Consider the following 18086-nt stretch of genomic DNA (forward strand, 5'->3'; position numbering starts at 1 on the left):
CTTGAAGAAAAACTTCATATCTTTCGTAATAAAAATCTACACAATGAATAAGAACGTACACAGAATTTAGATTGGCTTTGCAAATCAGTATATTAATGATATATTTTCTCTACTTTGAATAAACTAAACTTATTATTTCAAGATAAACACGCTTCCATTACTATTCCATATGAAATAAAAAATGAGTGTGACAGTTGCAGATCTGAAACTGGGACACATACCCTGATTGGAGTAAGCTTGATTATTATATTAGTGTGAATAACCTTTTAAGAAATTCATTGAAAGATGATACTGAAATAATCTGAAAATTATGATTATTCACTTGATAAATATCTCCATAAATACTTGGCCAAGGAGAATGACTGATGTGTGGCCAAGCTCTACATTTTTCATTATCCTTGACATAGTCTGTTAAAATACGTTCTGCAAATGGCTCCATCCAAAAGTTTGTTGAGCTAAAGTTACTTAGGGAATTTTTTGCACTGTGATCTATGAAAATGGCTCATATTGTGTCCATTTTAGGATATTTGTTTTAGTTGTTTTGGGGTTATTCCATATGGCCATTTTTGGGGTAAATTTCCCAAAAACACTTGAAAACTGGTGAATCCTTTATAGGGTTTAGAACTCATAACTGTTGATTACACTTTACTAGTGCCATTATTCATGTCCTCTGTATCCTTACTCACTTTTATCTGCTGCTTCTTTCAAAGACAGAGCTGTAGTAAAATTTCCCTTTACTTTTCTTTTTGTCTTCTTTAGTGTTACTTCACAAATACTTTGATCTAAAGTTATTTTGCATTTTAAGGTGACAATAATTATACTTTCATCTTAGGCTGTAGCCATTGTCAAAACAAGTTAAACTGCTAAATAAATAAATAAATGTTCCATATTTTCCTTTCATGCATTATGATTTTCTTTTGTTTTATTGATATGTATCTTATAGATCTTTTGCATGTAGCATATAGATTTTCAGTTTTTTTGACCAAGTCTTGGAAATCTCTTTATTTCAGTAATGGATTTATCCTATTTATTTTTGTTGTTGTTTTTTAGATTGTCCCTCCTCCTGATTCCTTCTCTTTCTTTTACTTTCATCCTTTAATTTTATTTGCTTCTCAGTGTATTTTTCATTTTATTTTCATTTTACTGTATTGTCGGAGATTCCTTCTATTTATTTTTTTCTCTTTAAGGTATAAGGTTTGTATTTAGACAGCCACCATTAAATAGTTTTTGAAAAACTCCTTGAATGTTTCTAAGTTATTGGCGTCACAAATTAATCAGCTGTGTTTATGATTCCATGGCACCCACCTTCTCAGACTCATGATGCTATTCATTTCCCTACCCACTTTAAAAAATGCACTCTGCTTTCAGCTGTATAACTCTTATCAACCTTTAAGTATGTTCACATCTCACCCATAAAAATAACCTTTTTTTCTGTGACCACACATCTCTCTCCTGCAACTGCGCCATCTCCTCCTCACTATCAAACTTCTTGAAAGAGAATTGTTGATATCAGCTGTCCCCATTTCTCACCTCCCTGGGTTTCTACCAAATCACACTCCCAAATTCCTCCTTTCTCTTGGGGGCTGCTTTCAGTCTCTTTTGTAAAGTCATATTCCTCTTCCAGGTCTTGAGATGCTGTGGTTCCTCAGAGCTTGGTTGTAGGTCCTCCTCTCTGGGACATCCATGCCAAGAGTTTCAAATGATGCTATATGCAGATGGCTTGCAAATACTTATCTCAGATCCCCAGATCTCCCGCCTGGGACTCAGATCCACATCGAAATTGCCTTCCTGGTATCTCTAGGACACGTCAAAAATATGTTAAAATCAATGTGTCTACAACTGAATTCTTGATTGTGCTCCCTGAATTAACTTATTCTCTCATCCTCTCAACAAAGACAACCCTGAGAAAGTCAAGAGTCAGTGATGGAAAGAGTGGTAGAAAGCGAGACTAGAGAAGTAATCTGGGGCCTGACCATGACTAGGCTCGGAGGTCATGGCATTCATCTGAGTTTTGAATAGGGAACTATTAAGATGTGCATTTTTAAGGATTCGTCTGTCGGTGGAGAGTGGTGGGCAAGAGGAACAGGAAACCCAGGTAGAGGCCTATTACAGAGGTTTGGATGATAAATAGAAGCTTGCAAGAGGGTGGTGGCAGGGGAAGAGATTAGGTGTGGTCAGATTCTAATACTCTTTCAAGGTAAACAGTATTTGCTGATGGACTAGATTTAGAGTATACAGTAAAGAGACGAGTACTGGACAAGTCCTGGGTTTTTCTTGTCATTTTCTGATGAGAGAAATGTAGGGAGAGCAGCCGATGTGAGGAGGAACTGAAATCAAGATTTGAGTTTAAATCCTGATGCTCTTAGATGCTCATTAGGCATCAGATGAAGGTGCTGAGTGAGCAGTGGGATTCACAAAACAAGTTCAGTGCAGAGATCGGAACTGCAGATATGAATGTGGACGTCATCAACATAGAGATGAGCCTTACAGCCAACTGAGGGATCAGTGTAGATTAAAGATTAGAAGAGGTGCAAGGGCTGAGCAAAGAAAATCGATCAAAACAAAACAAAACATTGAGCTCCTTTTTGTATGTATGTGTGGCAGCCACCTCAGATTAGTACTGGTTTGTGACGAGAGCACAGACTTTCTGGTAGGGTTGGCTCAGCCTTTCTTTCAGAGCCTATTTCACTCTTGAGTCCAGCTTCTCCTGGTTAGGGGCTTCCTCACAGTTCATAAAGAGCTGCCTAGTATCAACTGGACCCTTCATGGTACTGAGATTCCAAGTCAGGAAAAGTCATGACACCCTCGACTTTGAGTCTGGTGAGGTCTTGCACCTCTCTCCTCCCAGCTCCGATGGCGAGTCTAAAGAATGTTGTTGATTCACATCGCAGAGAAAAGTCCCTCAGGTTGCTGGTCCCCGTCTCTCCTGTGGCCTGGCTTCACCTCAGCCCTCACCCCTCTATCAACTGAAAAGATAGGCACAACCTAAAAGTTGAGAATTACGCTTTGTTTTGATGGGTAAAACTGAAGACTGAAGCCTGGAAGACAGCCTCTCAGATTGCTCAGAGGGACTGCTCTAAAGAGGTTAGGGAGGAGCCAGGATATATAGGTGTTTTTGTAACAAAAATGAGGTAGTCAGAACATCAAAAGATTACTGTTAATTAAAGAAAACGAGACATCTCAAGTTAATGATTTCAGTGCTTTTCTATGTATGGGAAATTGCACGAGTCTGGGTTCATTGAAGTCATTCCTTTGATATGCACCTTACCTGTCTAGGGCCAGTATCCTGCTCTTCTCCATCCTGAATCCCCTCAGTGTGCAAAGTTGGGGGCAGCTGCAGGGGCTGATGGCTTGATGGCTGCAACATCCTTTGTTTACTGATACGGCAGGCAACATTTTTCATCTGTACCTCCAAATCTAGATATCCCAGTGAGTACCTAGTAGAGTTTGCTAAAAAGTGTTTCTTTACGTTCACCCACAATCCATCATTCTCTTAAGAAGAATATTGATGTTTCATTCTATTTGGTTCTGTCTTTGCTGTATTTAACCGTGCTTCCTAAAGGAAGATTTGTGGCATATTAATCTTGGAGAGACTTCATAGGCAGATGAAGGTCTGTGGTTCATTAATCCTGTTCTCCAGTGTTAGGCACTAAGTTAAGCTCCTTAATAGATAAGTCCAGTTTGTGAGAAAACTGAGGCATATAGACGTTAACTTCCTTTAAGATCACATAGCTAGTAAGTGAGATCTTGTTAGACTTTGCATTCTACAAAACCAAAGAATGTGATTAATTTATAAAAGGTATAATAGTCCTCATTCCTGCTTTTCAGAGATTTTTCTATTGATGTGAAAGAATTTTAGTTTTCCAGAGTAAAGATACTAAAGAGAGAGTACCAGGGTATTATTGTCTTTATGAATCAATTTATATTACTATTCTAAGAAATTTATAATCACATTTCAAGATACTTAGGCTTTATAGAGACCTTTGTAAGATTAATGAATGGAACTTGTGAATTTTGAATTCTATGGAAATACAAAAATTTTATCTTAATAAATAGCTGCCTGAGGAAACAAGGTTTTCACTTCATAAAACTGAATTCATGAACATAGCATATAAGGCTTCCATGAACAAACCATCCAGCTTTCTAGCTTCTTTCTTTACAGGTCTCATCCTGACGCCCGCTGTACATAATCACCAGCCATTCTCCAGACATACCAGGCTGTTTCCTACCTCTGTGCCTTGATTCAGATGTTCCCTACATCTTGTAATGTGCTTTGCTCTGTTGTTCCTTGCAAGCACAACACCTTCCAAGACTTAATTCAAACATCATCTGCTTGTGAAGTCTTTGCAGTCACTATTGCTCCTGCTTACACCCTGTCAGGCTCCCTCTTGTACCATGTAAATGCCCCCAATATAGCAATCATCACATTTTATTCTTATTATTTCTTTACATGTCTTTCTCTGCCAGTAGATCTTGAGCTGGTGGAGGGTGAGGATACCAGGTCTCATCAATATCAATGTCCCTATACGGTTCAGGGTACATACAAGATGCTAAATAATATTTTATTATATTCCAGGGTGATATTCAAAATCTTCAGCAGCCATTCTGAACAAGAAATGACCAATCTGAACAGATATTTAACTGATCATAAGGAACACTGTACTTTTATTTATCAGCTAAATACCAGCTCATCAAAACTTGCTTTATTTCCGTTTTATATCTTCTTTATTATTTTGATCTTTATGAATCTGGTAAAATAATATAGAACTAAATCATTTTATAGTTAAGTACACCATTTTTTTCCAGTCGCCGTTTTCCTAAAACAGCTCTGATCTGCACTCCTACCATGTCAGGTTCCATGGCAAGATCTTACTGGGGCTTTTTATTAACACACCTGCCAAATTATTTAAAAGATAATTGTGTTTTTGCCTTCTGAGCTGATGGTTTTGACACTCTCTGTGCAGTTCTACAGCATGTGAGGTGCTGACACACCAGCTGGATCGCTGAGAACAGTGAAATTATCAGCCTTTTACTGAGGGATTATTTATATGGCAGCCAGAACTATCTTAACCCTTGGTAAGTGTTAAGTAAAAACGCACAATCAGTTTGTGTCCCACATGAAGCAAGGTGAGAAGCCAACCTGCAAGACCAAAGCAACCATGGAAGCAGGTAGGAGAAGAGCCAAACTGCTTAAAGAAGGTGCTCGTGTTTGATTTAGTGACATACTTTTCTTCTGAAGATGCTTAACCAAACAAAGGTTAAGCTGAAACAAAAGTAAAGAAATGTATGTTGATAATTTTCTGTGATCTCTGAAGGAAAGTATAGAAATAGAGATTTTAGCTATCACACTCTGAGACATCGCCTTTGAGAAGTTCAGCATGTAGAATCACAAATCATCTCCAATGCTACTTAATCTGTAGAAAGTATTTACAAGCCAATGCCCCCTAGAATAAAAGAGAGCATTTAATGTGGCAGACCATGATGGAGGGGAGGCAATAAAGAGAAAGCACAGCTTGGAGCGCAGTGTAACTGGGTGGCTTACACCTCCCCACTGAAGGCAACAGACTTGCAGTTACGGAACTGCTGATCTGTTCTACTGTTTTTTAATCAGATGTTGGCATTATCTGCCACTAATTGCTTTTTCATTTCCACTTGTAATTATTCCATTGCATGTTTGTAGTGAGAAGCTGAAAATGAGGCAGATCACTGAGAAAGAATTAATTGTTAATGAATAATCATCAGTAGGAAGCCAATTTCATTATCTTCAAAGAGGTAGCCAGAGATTAACCACTAGCTGTGGTTCTCCTACTTTCTGTGCATGACTGTAAAGTAATCACAAATAATCACGCCCTCCAACTTCATCAATTATTTTCTATTATGTGGATTGATACCCATTTTTGTCTTTGTTGTTTAATGATAATGGCAGTATTCATGCTGGGGAGTGCTAATTGGAAGGTGTTACATTCAGTGGGCTCGAGGCCTAATTATTAGAGCATCTTCTTCATTAGCACATGATCCTACAAGGGCTGCATGGTGGGAGTTACTAATTTTTCCAAGTTACAAGAATGTCACATGAGGAAAGCTTGCATGTCCTTATGCCGAGTAACACACAGAAAATCTTCTATCTGGTCTTTCTGTTTAAATAAAATAGGATGTTTTAACCTAATATGAGCCTTTGAACAGGAAGCCCGTTTCTGCCCGAGAAGCTCGGTCTGCGAGGACTGTCGATGAGCTTTCTCTTCTGCTCTGTTTCTGCCACTTCCCAGCACTTGTTCTTCGGAATGACTTCGCACAGCCCCTGGGATTATTACAGCTCTCAGTAGAGCTTTGGCGGCTATCAATGGAAACATTACAGATGAGTTTGAACGTCCGGGTGGGAAGCCCGCAACATTTGTTGCCTCGGTGGCCCAGTGATGTCACTCCCAGGCTTTGGGAGAAAGTAAATCCACAGCCCTATGACACGTCTGCACAGAGCTGCGTAACTTCTCAAGGCCCCTTCATGTGTGTGGGCTCACAGTGTCCTTAACAGAGCAGCAAGCATTGTTGCCGCTAGACCTGCTGCGGCCCTAGAATGGTGGCACCAAACCTCCTGCCCAGCAGAGCACAGGCACACCCTCCTGCCTCTCTTCCTGGGTCCTCTGCATTCCCTCATGGGTGTGACTCACAGGCTGCCCCTCTAACCGGGGAGACCTTCTTCAGTGCTTGTCAGCCCCCCCAGGCAACCAAGGCTCTATTTCTAACTAGACCCACAGCTGAGGAAAGATAAGGCATGGGGCCATCTCAGGTGTATTGGACTATAGGGCAAGTTTTTGAAATGTCTCCAAGAGAGAAACTTGCAAAAGAGATAAGAGTTAGGTGTGGTTAAAGAGTGTGGGTTTTGCTGTTATTCTTACCCATTTTGTTAGCTGTGTGAGCTGGAATGAATTATTTAACTTCTTGGAACCTCAGTTTCCTTTATTAGATTGTTATAAAGGTGAATGAGATGTTGTCTGTAAAGTACTAAACTCAGGGCCTGGGTTAGGTACCTAATTGGCACTTGCTTTGATTAGAAGCAAATCAAGAACCTTAAATGTCAGAGTACCAGGTTGTTTTCTGGAAATAAAATGAAAATTTCAGAGAATATTAGGTAAGTAACCCAAATTCTGTAACAGGAAAATCCAGAGAAGTCAATGACTGAGTACAAGAGCATTTATTTCTTGCTCATGAAAAGTCTGCTGTGAGGTGGTCATGTCTTTCTTCTCTCTAATCACTTGGGTACCAGGCTCCCTCCACCTGACAACACAGCTTCCCAGATCAACAAGGACTGGAAAGAGAGAGATGACAGAGGCAGAGTGGCTCTCCTGTGCCGTCACTGGATGTTATGCATTGTGTCAATCTGTATTCCTATGTGCCAGAATACAGTCACATGTTTCCAATCTAGTGGCTGCAAAATGCAGTCCTTCTGTGTAGCTGGCATGGTAAACAGCATCATGCGTTGTGTCTGGTACGGTGTGCAAAAAGTAAAATAACCAGAAGGGTAATTTTTAGAAGATTATTCTGAGAGCACATAGAGAGGGTTGGGAGCAGGCAGAAGATTAGAATCCAGGATGCCCTTTAGAAAAGTATTATAATCACAGGAGGAAAGAGAGAACGGACGCATGAGAATAGCTTAGAAACTGTGATTAGAAATGTCAGACGAGCTAAGGAATCAAAAAGATAAAATCCCAAGCTTATGTGGTGGTTCTATGGAAGCATTCAAATTGGATGGGGAAACTAGATATGGAGAATGAGAATGGGGAAATCATGTCGGGTGGTATTGAGAATAGACTCAGTTATACAGCTGGTAGCTGCTGTTATGATCAGGGGAGGAATAACCATGGAGAAGAGGAAAACACACCTACAAGTGACATAGGCATTCGGATGCATGGGAGAAAGGTTCAGATGTTTCCTAATTCTGATTTGTAGAGTCATTGATGAGAAGTACCAAGCCTCCAGACAGATGAAGAGGGTCTCTGAATTGTTTCTTGCTGAAAATCCTACTCGAAACTTCTCTGTTGAGTACAGTAATACTCTTACTCTTTTACACAGTGACCTTTACCCAGACAGAAAATAACTTGACCTTCCAAGGACAATAACACGAGGTTCTTGGTTTATCTATTGTTAAATGGGAGGTTGGGAAGGAGAGGGTGAGAAGCAGGGTAAAGGGGACGAGATGCACAGACATACCCACATTTTCACAGTGATTTTAATGTTAACGTGTGAGAAAAAAAGATTACCGTGGGATTAACCTAATAGGTTTGCCGGCTTCATTTACAATAATAATGGTGACATTATTTTGTCATTTGGGCATTGGATTATTCCTAGATGCCGAGCTGTAAATGGATGCTATGACGTGAAATGCTTTGATTAAGTCATACTAACTAAAACCCGTTGTTCACATGTCTTATTTGACTCACCACTTATCTGGCGTGCCTTACTGTATATGACATTCCACAGGGCATTGACCATGCACTTCAAGATACTGACCTTTTTTATGATGTAGACATTCAGGCTGGTTTACTGAGGCTTAGCTGCTGTTTCCAAAAGTTTCTTTTTTAATTTTTTATTTTTATTGACATATAGTCAGTTTACAATGTTGTGTTAATTTCTGTGATTCAGTTATACATATATACATTTTCCTTTTTGTATTCTTTCTTATTGTAGGCTGTTACAAGGTGTTGAATATAGTTCCCTGTGCTATACAGTAGGGCCTTGCTGTTTATCTGTTTTATATGTAGTTGTTTGTATCTGCAAGTTTTGTTTTTATGTCTCACTCTTAATCATTTGAATAATGCCTTTGATGAGCAGTCTTCTACTCTGCCATCTCCACCCTTACTATTCCACTTCACCATGGCTACCACTGTGCCATTGTTGCAAAGTTAGAAGCTGATGATTTTTTTTTAATTGAAGTATAGTCTGTTTACAATGTTGTGTCAGTTTCTGGGGTTCAGTATAATAGTTCAGTCATACATATACATGCATATATTTGTTTTTATATTCTTTTTCATTGTAGGTTAAAAGAAGATATTGAATATAGGTCCTGTGCTATACAATATGAACTTGTTTATCTATTTTATATATAGTGGTTAGTATCTGCAAATCTTGAACTCCCAATTTATCCTTTCCCGCCTCCTTCCCCTCCGGTAACCATAAGTCTGTTTTCTGTGTCTGTGAGTCTGTGTCTATTTTGTAAATAAGTTCATTTGTCTTTTCTTTTTTTTTTTTAGATTCCATATATAAGTGATAAATGGTATTTTTATTTTTCTTCCTGGATTTCTTTACTTAGAAAGACAATATCTTCAGGTACACCCATGTTGCTGCAAATGGCATTATTTTACTCTTTTTATGGCTGAGTAGTATTCCATTGTGTAAATATACCACAACTTCTTTATCCAGTCATTTGTCCGTGGGCATTTAGGTTGTTTCCATGTCTTGGCTATTGTAAATTGTGCTTCTTTGAACATTTTAGTGCATGTATCTTTTTGAATTAAGGTTACCTCTGGATGTATGCCCAGGAGTGGGACTGCTGGATCATATAAGTCTATTTTTAGTCTTCTGAGGAATCTCCATCCTGTTTTCCATAATGGATGCAACAAGCTACATTCCCACCAACAGTGAAGGAGGGTTCCCTTTTCTCCACACCCTCTCCAGCATTTATTATTTGTGAACTTTTGGATAATGGCCATTCTGACTGGTGTGAAGTGATACCTCATTGTAGTTTTGATTTGCATTTCTCTGATAATTAGCGATATTGAGCATCTTTTCATGTGCCTATTGGCCATTTGTATGTCTTCATTGGACAATTGCTTGTTTAGGTCTTTTGCACATTTTTGGATTGGGTCATTTATTTATTTTTTTTATTAAGTTGTATGAGCTGTTTATATATTCTGGAAATTAAGCCCTTGTCAGTCTCATCTTTTGCAAATACTTTCTCTCATTCTGTAGGTTGTCTTTTTGTTTTGTTTATTTATTTATTTATTTATTTATTTATTTTTATTTATTTATTTTTTTTGCTGTGCAAAAGCTTGTAAGTTTAATTAGGTCCCATTTGTTTATTTTTGCTTTTATTCTATTGTGTGGGTAGACTGCCCTAAGAGAACATTGCTAAGATTTATGTCAGAGAATGTGAGAATGATTGGCTATGTTTTCTTCTAAGTCTTATGTTTAAGTCTTTAAACCGATTTGAGTTTATTTTTATGTCTGGTGTGAGGGAGTGTTCTAACTTTATTGATACATGCAGCTGTCCAATTTTTGTAACACCGCTTGCTGAAGAGACTGTCTTTATTTCATTGTATCTGTTTGCCTCCTTTGTCAAAGAGTGATTGACCAAAAGTCTGGGTTTATTTCTGGGCTCTCTATTCTGTTCCATGGATCCATATGTCTATTTTTGTAACAATACCATACTGTTTTGATTACTGTAGCTCTGTAGTATTGGAAGAATTAAAATTGTTAAAATGGCCATACTACTCAAAGCAGTCTGCAGATTTAATGTGATCCCTGTCAAATTACACAGGACATTTTTCCCAGAACCAGAACAAATAACCCTAAAATTTATATGATGATTTTATTTTTTTTATTATTTTTTAAAATTTCTTTTGCATGGAACAAAGGCTTAAACTTCTTAAGCCATAGGTAATACAGCAGAGACAGTTACCATCCTTTGGTAGTAACACCATTCTGTTTGAGACTAGACAAGAGAGTCATCAGTTCTTGAGAGTAAAGATGAGCACTCCAAGTAAATAGGCATCCTGGTAATGTGTGGGGAAGGTCCAAGCCCTACAAGACATTTTCCTCAAGACCCAGAGATAGGAATCAAATCCAACAAGCTTCATGTATTGGTATTTAATATGTATATATTAATACTAATAATGCTACCTTAAACTTTAACACTTACAGAACTTTATTTGTTAATTCAGGCATCTGACATTGTGCCAAGGATATGAAAATGAAGAAGAAACAGTCCTTGTCCTCCAAAGTTTAAGCTCATAAAATGTTATCTCCTAATGGTGGCCCTATTTCAGAGTGCTTTATGGGTGAGCAAGAGATCCAAAATAGAGATTTCAGAGGCCGCTGAGTGTTTTCAGATATAAAGATAGTTTAAAAATTAAATAATGTGGTCTCAAATTATGAGTATTTCTGAGATCGTAGTTCTGGACTTTAAGGTAAAGTCAGTAATTACATTGTTCTTTAAAATAGAGTAGTGATGAAAGTAAGTGGGGCTATCACATATAAAAATAAATCTTGATTCAATTAAGGAGATTCCTAAAATGTCTTTAGGACCTTTCATTCTGTCAGTTAACTCAGCCATCATATATGCTTACAAATGAGATCTTTCTAGCACTTAATACGTTTTCAGTACCTCATGCAAGAGATGAGAGCTAATTATGCAATGCCAGGCTCACATCCTTTACATTTCCATGGGAAGAACTAGGTTCTGAGTCATATATAGAGATTTGTAGAGAGGCTCAGGACTGAAGCCATAACAAAGACCGTTCTCAGGTGAAAACTTACCCCTACATTGCTATTCTCCCATTTCGTCACTTCATATCAATTTTAATACCTTATGTCTCATCAGAGAGCGGTTATACTCTGACATGTTCCCTCCTGGTGCAAGATGGCAGCTACTAAAATATAAATCACTGCAGAGAATGGCTGGATTTAGAGCCAATTCTAATCGAAAACAACAGCAGTGTTAATTTCAGCTTGAGAATGATGGGTTTTGTATCGTGATGTAATGGTACAGACTATAATGGTGTCAACTACCGCAATAAAATATGCTTCAAATGGGCTACCTTTTTTACATTTAGACTAGGATGACTTCTGTCACATTTCTTTTTTGGCATGGAATCTGACAATCTATTAAATAAATATTAATCCCTAGCAGTCTTCAAAGCAGGCTCAGCCATATCAGGATTTTAAATAACTTCATTAATTGCTTAACTACCTTTCCCCCAAATTCCTAAGGGACCCTTTGATGCTAGTGACTCTAATGAGTTACCAAGTGATTCATGACTTCAACCTGTTATCATGCAAAATACATTTCCAGTTGGAAATCTTTACAGATGGTTTTGCCAGAAAGTAAGTAACTACTCTAGATTTTTAAAGAGGGCAAATTCCATTTATGAAGTGTGTGAAGGAAAATAATTTGGTTTTCTTTCTTTTCTTGTCCTTTTTTTTTTTTAACATTAATACTCCAAAATGGTGTAATGTGTCCAGAAATTCAATTTGGGCAATCAATACATAATCAAAAGAGGAATTATATTTGAATGGTTAAAGATGATCTGGATTATTTGTGGGTAAATAATCCATTGCAATAGCAGTATATATTGCTAGTCCTAACTTTCCTTCTAATATTTCATATCACTTCTCTCTTCCCAAAGTAGTCATTGAAAACACAGAATTTTTTTTATTCATCTAGTCAAGGCACAATTAAGAAGGTAACTGTTTTTTCAAAGAACAAGGAGAAATGATGTTTAGAAATCTACTTTTCTCAAGCTATGTTTCTGTTTCTGTCCACTTGAATGGTAATCAAAGCAATGTGTTTATTTTTAATACATTTTGTTTTTTTAATCATACTAACACATATACACAATTCTTTAAAGTACTGTAAAGCTAAGAAGGGGAAGAAGTGTCATTCCTGGAGAAGCCTTTCTGGTAGCCCTCTGGTCCCTGTGTGTTCCAGACTGGCTACTCCCTGGGAGCAAGACAGAGCCATTTTCATAGTGTTTTCTTTTGCATCTGACCTGTGTGGAGTCACTCATTTCCAGTGTTCTGAAAGCTAAATAGAGAAAGAGGGCTAAAAGAAAAAATTTTAACCTCCTTTTATAAGAAGGTATGTTTGAGTCTGAGGCCTCCCAAGAGATTCCTAGAGATTAAACCTTCTATTTCTTGGAAAGCTAATTGAGGGATAGTTGCTTAGCTCAAATAATCCTCTTGTTTATAGCCCCCCTTTTATTCCCATCTTCAGTACTTGGTGCCTCCAGTTCCCTAGCCTTTCTGGGATTTTATGGCATGAACCACATCACTTTCCTGGACCTACAGATTTCAACTTTGTATCCTCTTAAAATCTGTTGGCATTAGCTGTACTTTGTGTTTTTTGTTTGTTTGTTTTGCTTTTTGTCTTTGTGGATGATGATGATTTACCATGACTTTAGGAGTGTGAAGGAAGAGAGTGGTGATGATAAGCAAATTTGTTGCATCTGCTATGTTGACTAGATGTTGACATTTGTCAAATTTTGTCTTTTTGTCATCTGGGAGTCAACAAACAGTAGGTCTAGTTTGAACAGAAAATATTTCCAACCTATGTAATGGAAGTACCTAACGTTCTTTTTAAATGTTTCAGTCATATGGCTCCTCAGAGCCATAGAGATTCCTCAGAACTTCCCTGGGGAGCTAGCACCTAAAGAAAGAAGGATTAAAAAGCTGTGAGGGGGTGGGATTTTGGGTCGCCAGTCCTACCTCTCACCCCTAATCTAAGATGTTTCATTTTTACTTGTTTCAGATATTATGTTTTGCATATGATTTTAATTGAACAAAAGAGTTTCAAATGTATAAAATGATTGAACCCAGTTAAAGTGGAAAAACAATTAAATGTACTCTCCAAATCTCTTGGGAAAGAGTAGCTGAGTTTTATGAGATCTGGTGTTTTATCACCCTTTATGTGCTGAGATGTTTGTCTTAATCGTTTTCTCTTTGCTGTCACTTCTGTACAGGCTCCAGAATAGGCTTCTACATCAGCACTTAGCCACAGTCACAGGTAGAGGCTCTTTGTACCGTAAAGAGCTGCTGAACTGGTGTTGACACAGCGTAATAGTGGAGTCCCTCAGATTACACAGCTGCTCTGATTTGTGGCTTTTATTTTATCCTTTAAAAAAAACCTCTGTCTTGTTTTGTGTATTCTTATAACAACCTATCCAGAAATTCATTCTTTCTGCATTAGCTCTCCAACGTATTTAGACATCACGACTAAATAATTATTTTATTCCACATGGTACACTGTTAAGCCCACATTCCCTAGACTCACCAGGTAAGTGTTTCTATTTTGTGCTCACTTAAATATCAAAGAGTTCATTTTCCTGGGCACAGAACCATTTTAAAACTTCATGTTTTCAGAAACTTGAATTTTTTTTAATCAGAGGATAATTGATGATATGGGAAAATAATTGCTATAGGTTCCTTATTTCATACAGACCCAAACCAGAGGTACGTAAACACCCAAGTTATCTCACAAAGGAGCACATCTCCAAGGCCCTTCTTACTGTTGTTGGGAGTGTTGCCACTGAGGAGAAGATAGGCAGGCCCACTTCAGAGTCCACCTGCACCTGCTAAATCTGAAAGGCAAGGAATTTACTCCTGAGTCAACTGTTGGCCACCTCTTCTAAATCATGTGTTTAAAACATATCATCTCTCAAATACAGAAAAATTATTAGTGGACAACACATCCCATTTTATAACAATGGGATCCAATATACAGAATGTTTGGAGGCCACTTGATTTTTACAAAAGAAGATCTGTTGGCCTTGGAATACGACCAAATTTTGGATCATTTGAGATTCAAGGCATGAGTTAAGCTTGGCTAAGGGGTCTTCTTTATGCGTGTACATTCTCTAGGGGAGAAGCACACATACCAGTTGACCATGTTCCTAGTTGCTATAATAAAGTCAAGTGATGCTTGATGTCTTCTCTATTCAGAGGCATATAAGTTATAGGAGAAAACTGATAAGAGACGCTGAAAAGATATGCTTCCAAACAAGCAGGTGTTCTTTGACATTTTATAACAAATTTTACCCAGAGGTTTTTAACTCTTAGACTACCTTACCCCTCTAAAACAAACACTGGTAAGTAGAAGTTCTAGAATGTATTTTCTTTTTTTTCCAGAACACTGTAATGAATTCCTCCATGAGTCGAGAACTGTGCCCTGCTGCCAGGTAAGACTTGCTCGGATGACACTGATGTTCTGGCTGCTACTGCAGTCCTTTCCTGGGCTGTGAGTTCACCTTGAGTCACTGCTGAATGTGACCCTTAGTTTCAGTGTCTTTCCTTTTGCTTTTCATATCTTTTATTTAAGATAAAGGATACAGATTTTTTTCCAGATAGTGTGTATATTAATAGACTAAATTCTTTCCTAGAACACAAGTCACAAAGCACAGATAGCTCAAATTAAAAAAAAGAAAAGGAAAAGAAAAAAAACAAGAATCTTTTAGGTACCAGGAAAGCATGCAGATGTAGTGAATCTAAAATGAATCAGTTTCAACTATCCTACAAGTCACATTTATAGCCAGTGCCACAACACAACTCAGTTCTGATTACAACATTCTTGTGCAGTTCCAGTAACATCCTATTGTGGCTTCACCTGAGCATATTAACTATTTATAACTGATATATGACGGTTGAGGAAAGTGGTATATTTTGGTTTTTATGGTCTGTGTTTGGTGGTGCTTTTGCAACTGGGAAAATATATTGTGGTCTCATCACTCAAAAAAGGCACCCACTTATTTACACTGTGGACAGCTGTAGCTTGAGTGTTCTAACGTCTGGGTGACTAAGCATTTTGAAGGATAAATCATCTTTTCTCATAAAGTTTTAAAAGGGCCAAGGTTAAATAATTAGAAAATAAAGGGAACAGGGTCAATCAGATTAAGTAAAGATTGATTTTTAGAATTAAGACCTCATCATCTGTGCTAATAATATATGTTGGTCCTAGAGGATGTAGCAAAGTATAAAGAAAATGGAGTGACTTTTGAAGTTAAATTATTAGATGAGCGAGTTCCAATTCCATAGTCATTTGGATTAAAGGGTTCAGACTCTTTGGTCATTTAGCAAATGTCAATTAAGTACTCAAATAGTTTATAAAATTTTCTAAGATGCTTGGATACTTTGAAATAAGTAAGCACAATCTCTGTCCTCGAGATGGAAGGACAGGGTACTAGATAACAGAAAACAATTTGAATATAAACAGATAATTGCAAAGCTCCATAGAAAGGAAACAAAGTTATGGGTTCAGTTAGGTAAGGAGGACAGAGTGCAATTGACAAAAAGGTAAACTTAATTTCACCTAAAACTCAGATATGTGGCTGATTTTTTTCTTGAGCACAAAAAGGAAAAAGGAAAATGAGTCATTAACTATCGTTTTTGTGGTAAGCAGTTTTTACTCCCAGTGTTCCTTTTTTTTCTTCCAGTTTTATTATGTAGAATTATTACAGTTTGACTGCACATACACATTATATTGCATGTAAATACATATCAACAGTATACTGCACATTTTTTTTAGTTTTCGTATATGTACTAATTATTGTTTCTAAGAACAGACTAGATCTTTAGCTTTTTAAATTTACATAGTTATCAAAGGAATAAAGCCAACTTGTTCTGTATATCCATTTCTGATAATAAAAATGTGCCAATAGACTTAGGAAGAAAATAATCCATAAAGTAAAAAGTTTAAAGGTTTTTAACTTTATAAGAATTACAGCTCAGGATATAAGAAATAATTATTTCTTTAAAAAAAAGCTGGATATATCATATGACTAGCACTTTTATATTGTGATCAAATATATGTACGTATATGTATATATTCATCACCTTCCCTTCCAAAATGCTGCCTCTCCAGTATTTCCAAGCTCTAATCATTGGCATCATCCTCCTTTTAGTTGGCTAAGTCAGAAATATGGGCACCAGTCTTGATTATTGCCATTCTTTCAGCCTTGATGCCCACCCAACCAGTCCCCCGATTTCATACTTTTACAAGAGTTTGTTGAATCCTTCAGTCTTCTCCACTCCCACTGTGCTACCTCTACAGGCCCTTCTGTTAATTTGGCCCCAGCTGTCTCCAGTCCTCCATTTTGAAGCTATCAATATAGTTTTCCTGAAGCACAAACCAGAATGAATCATCCCTTGCTTGGAGCCTACTTCAGTGATTTCCCATAATCTTAAAGTTTAAAATCCTTAGGATGCTTTACCAGGCCCAGCCTCACACGGACCCTATTTGCCTCTCCAACCTCACCCCTTGCAATTCTCTGTGCTCCAGCCATCTTCAGTCCTGAACAGTGGTAACACTGGGAGTGCCCTATGGCACCGTTTGTGTCTGGGGTTTCTAGCAGACTCTGCTTTTTGCATTAAATGTTCTTCTCTTTCATCTTCCCTCAACCTGCTATTACCTGCCCTTTGCCCTGTATTCGTTATTTCCTACCAGGGCCTAATTGGACTTAAAGTTTTCGTAATAAAACTTTTCTTGACTTAAATTCTTAAGTTTCTGGTCAGTTACTATAGTAGGTGCCCCTTCTTTTGTCATTACACACTTACTTATAAGTTTCACTTGCTGTGTTACAAGTTCATTATTGAGAGTAGACATGGCATCTTATTTGCCATTAGACTATACCCCAGCATGTAGCGTGATGTCTCAAATTCCGTGAATTTCTACTGAGGCATTAATTAATAATAGACATTCTATATGTTCTCCTACAAAATTTTGTTAAAAAGAAAGCAAAAACTATGCTAATGCCAAGAGATAAAACTAAGCTTTCCTAATACTATTTGTGGATAGTTTTTTTGGTGTTATTTATACTCCACTTTGTTATACAAACTTTAACCTAGTCAAGCTAAAAATGATGAGAGCCAAGATTTAAGTCCATACTATCTGTTGGGCACTGGGTTAAATTCTTAACAAATATTATCTTATTTAATTTCAGTTACTCCATCCAAAAACATACCAGTCATCCATGTTTTTTCCCCCAGTCTTATTGTGGTATAATTGACAAATAAAATTGTAAGCTATATAAACTGTACATCATGATGATTTCACATTGTGAAAAAGTTCCTCTCATTTAGTTAATTAACACATCTATCACCTCACATATTTAACTTTTTTTCTTTCTGGTGAGAACATTTAAGTTCTACACATTCCATCCTCAGACCTTATTCATCTTATAATTGAGTTTGTATCCTTTTACCAACTCACCCTATTTCTCCATCTGCTGAGACCTGGCAACCACTTTTCTACTGTCTGTTTCAAGAGTTTAATTGTTTTGTTTTGTTTTTTTGGATTCCGCATAAAGTGATACCGTGTAGTATTT

At 37.4% G+C, this 18086-nt stretch overlaps 1 long non-coding RNA gene across 1 annotated transcript in view; it reads left to right on the forward strand.

Annotated features, from left to right (window-relative positions):
• The window catches only part of LOC140696628 (uncharacterized), a 229391-nt gene that overhangs the window by 174149 nt on the left and 37156 nt on the right, over positions 1-18086 (forward strand). The window contains exon 3 of the long non-coding RNA XR_012073133.1: positions 14896-14945. This is a non-coding gene — a long non-coding RNA (uncharacterized lncRNA). The remainder of the gene's footprint in view (positions 1-14895; positions 14946-18086) is intronic.

This window comes from Vicugna pacos, chromosome 5 (genome assembly GCF_048564905.1).
Source record: "Vicugna pacos chromosome 5, VicPac4, whole genome shotgun sequence".
In the NCBI taxonomy this organism is placed as follows: Eukaryota; Metazoa; Chordata; class Mammalia; order Artiodactyla; family Camelidae; genus Vicugna; species Vicugna pacos.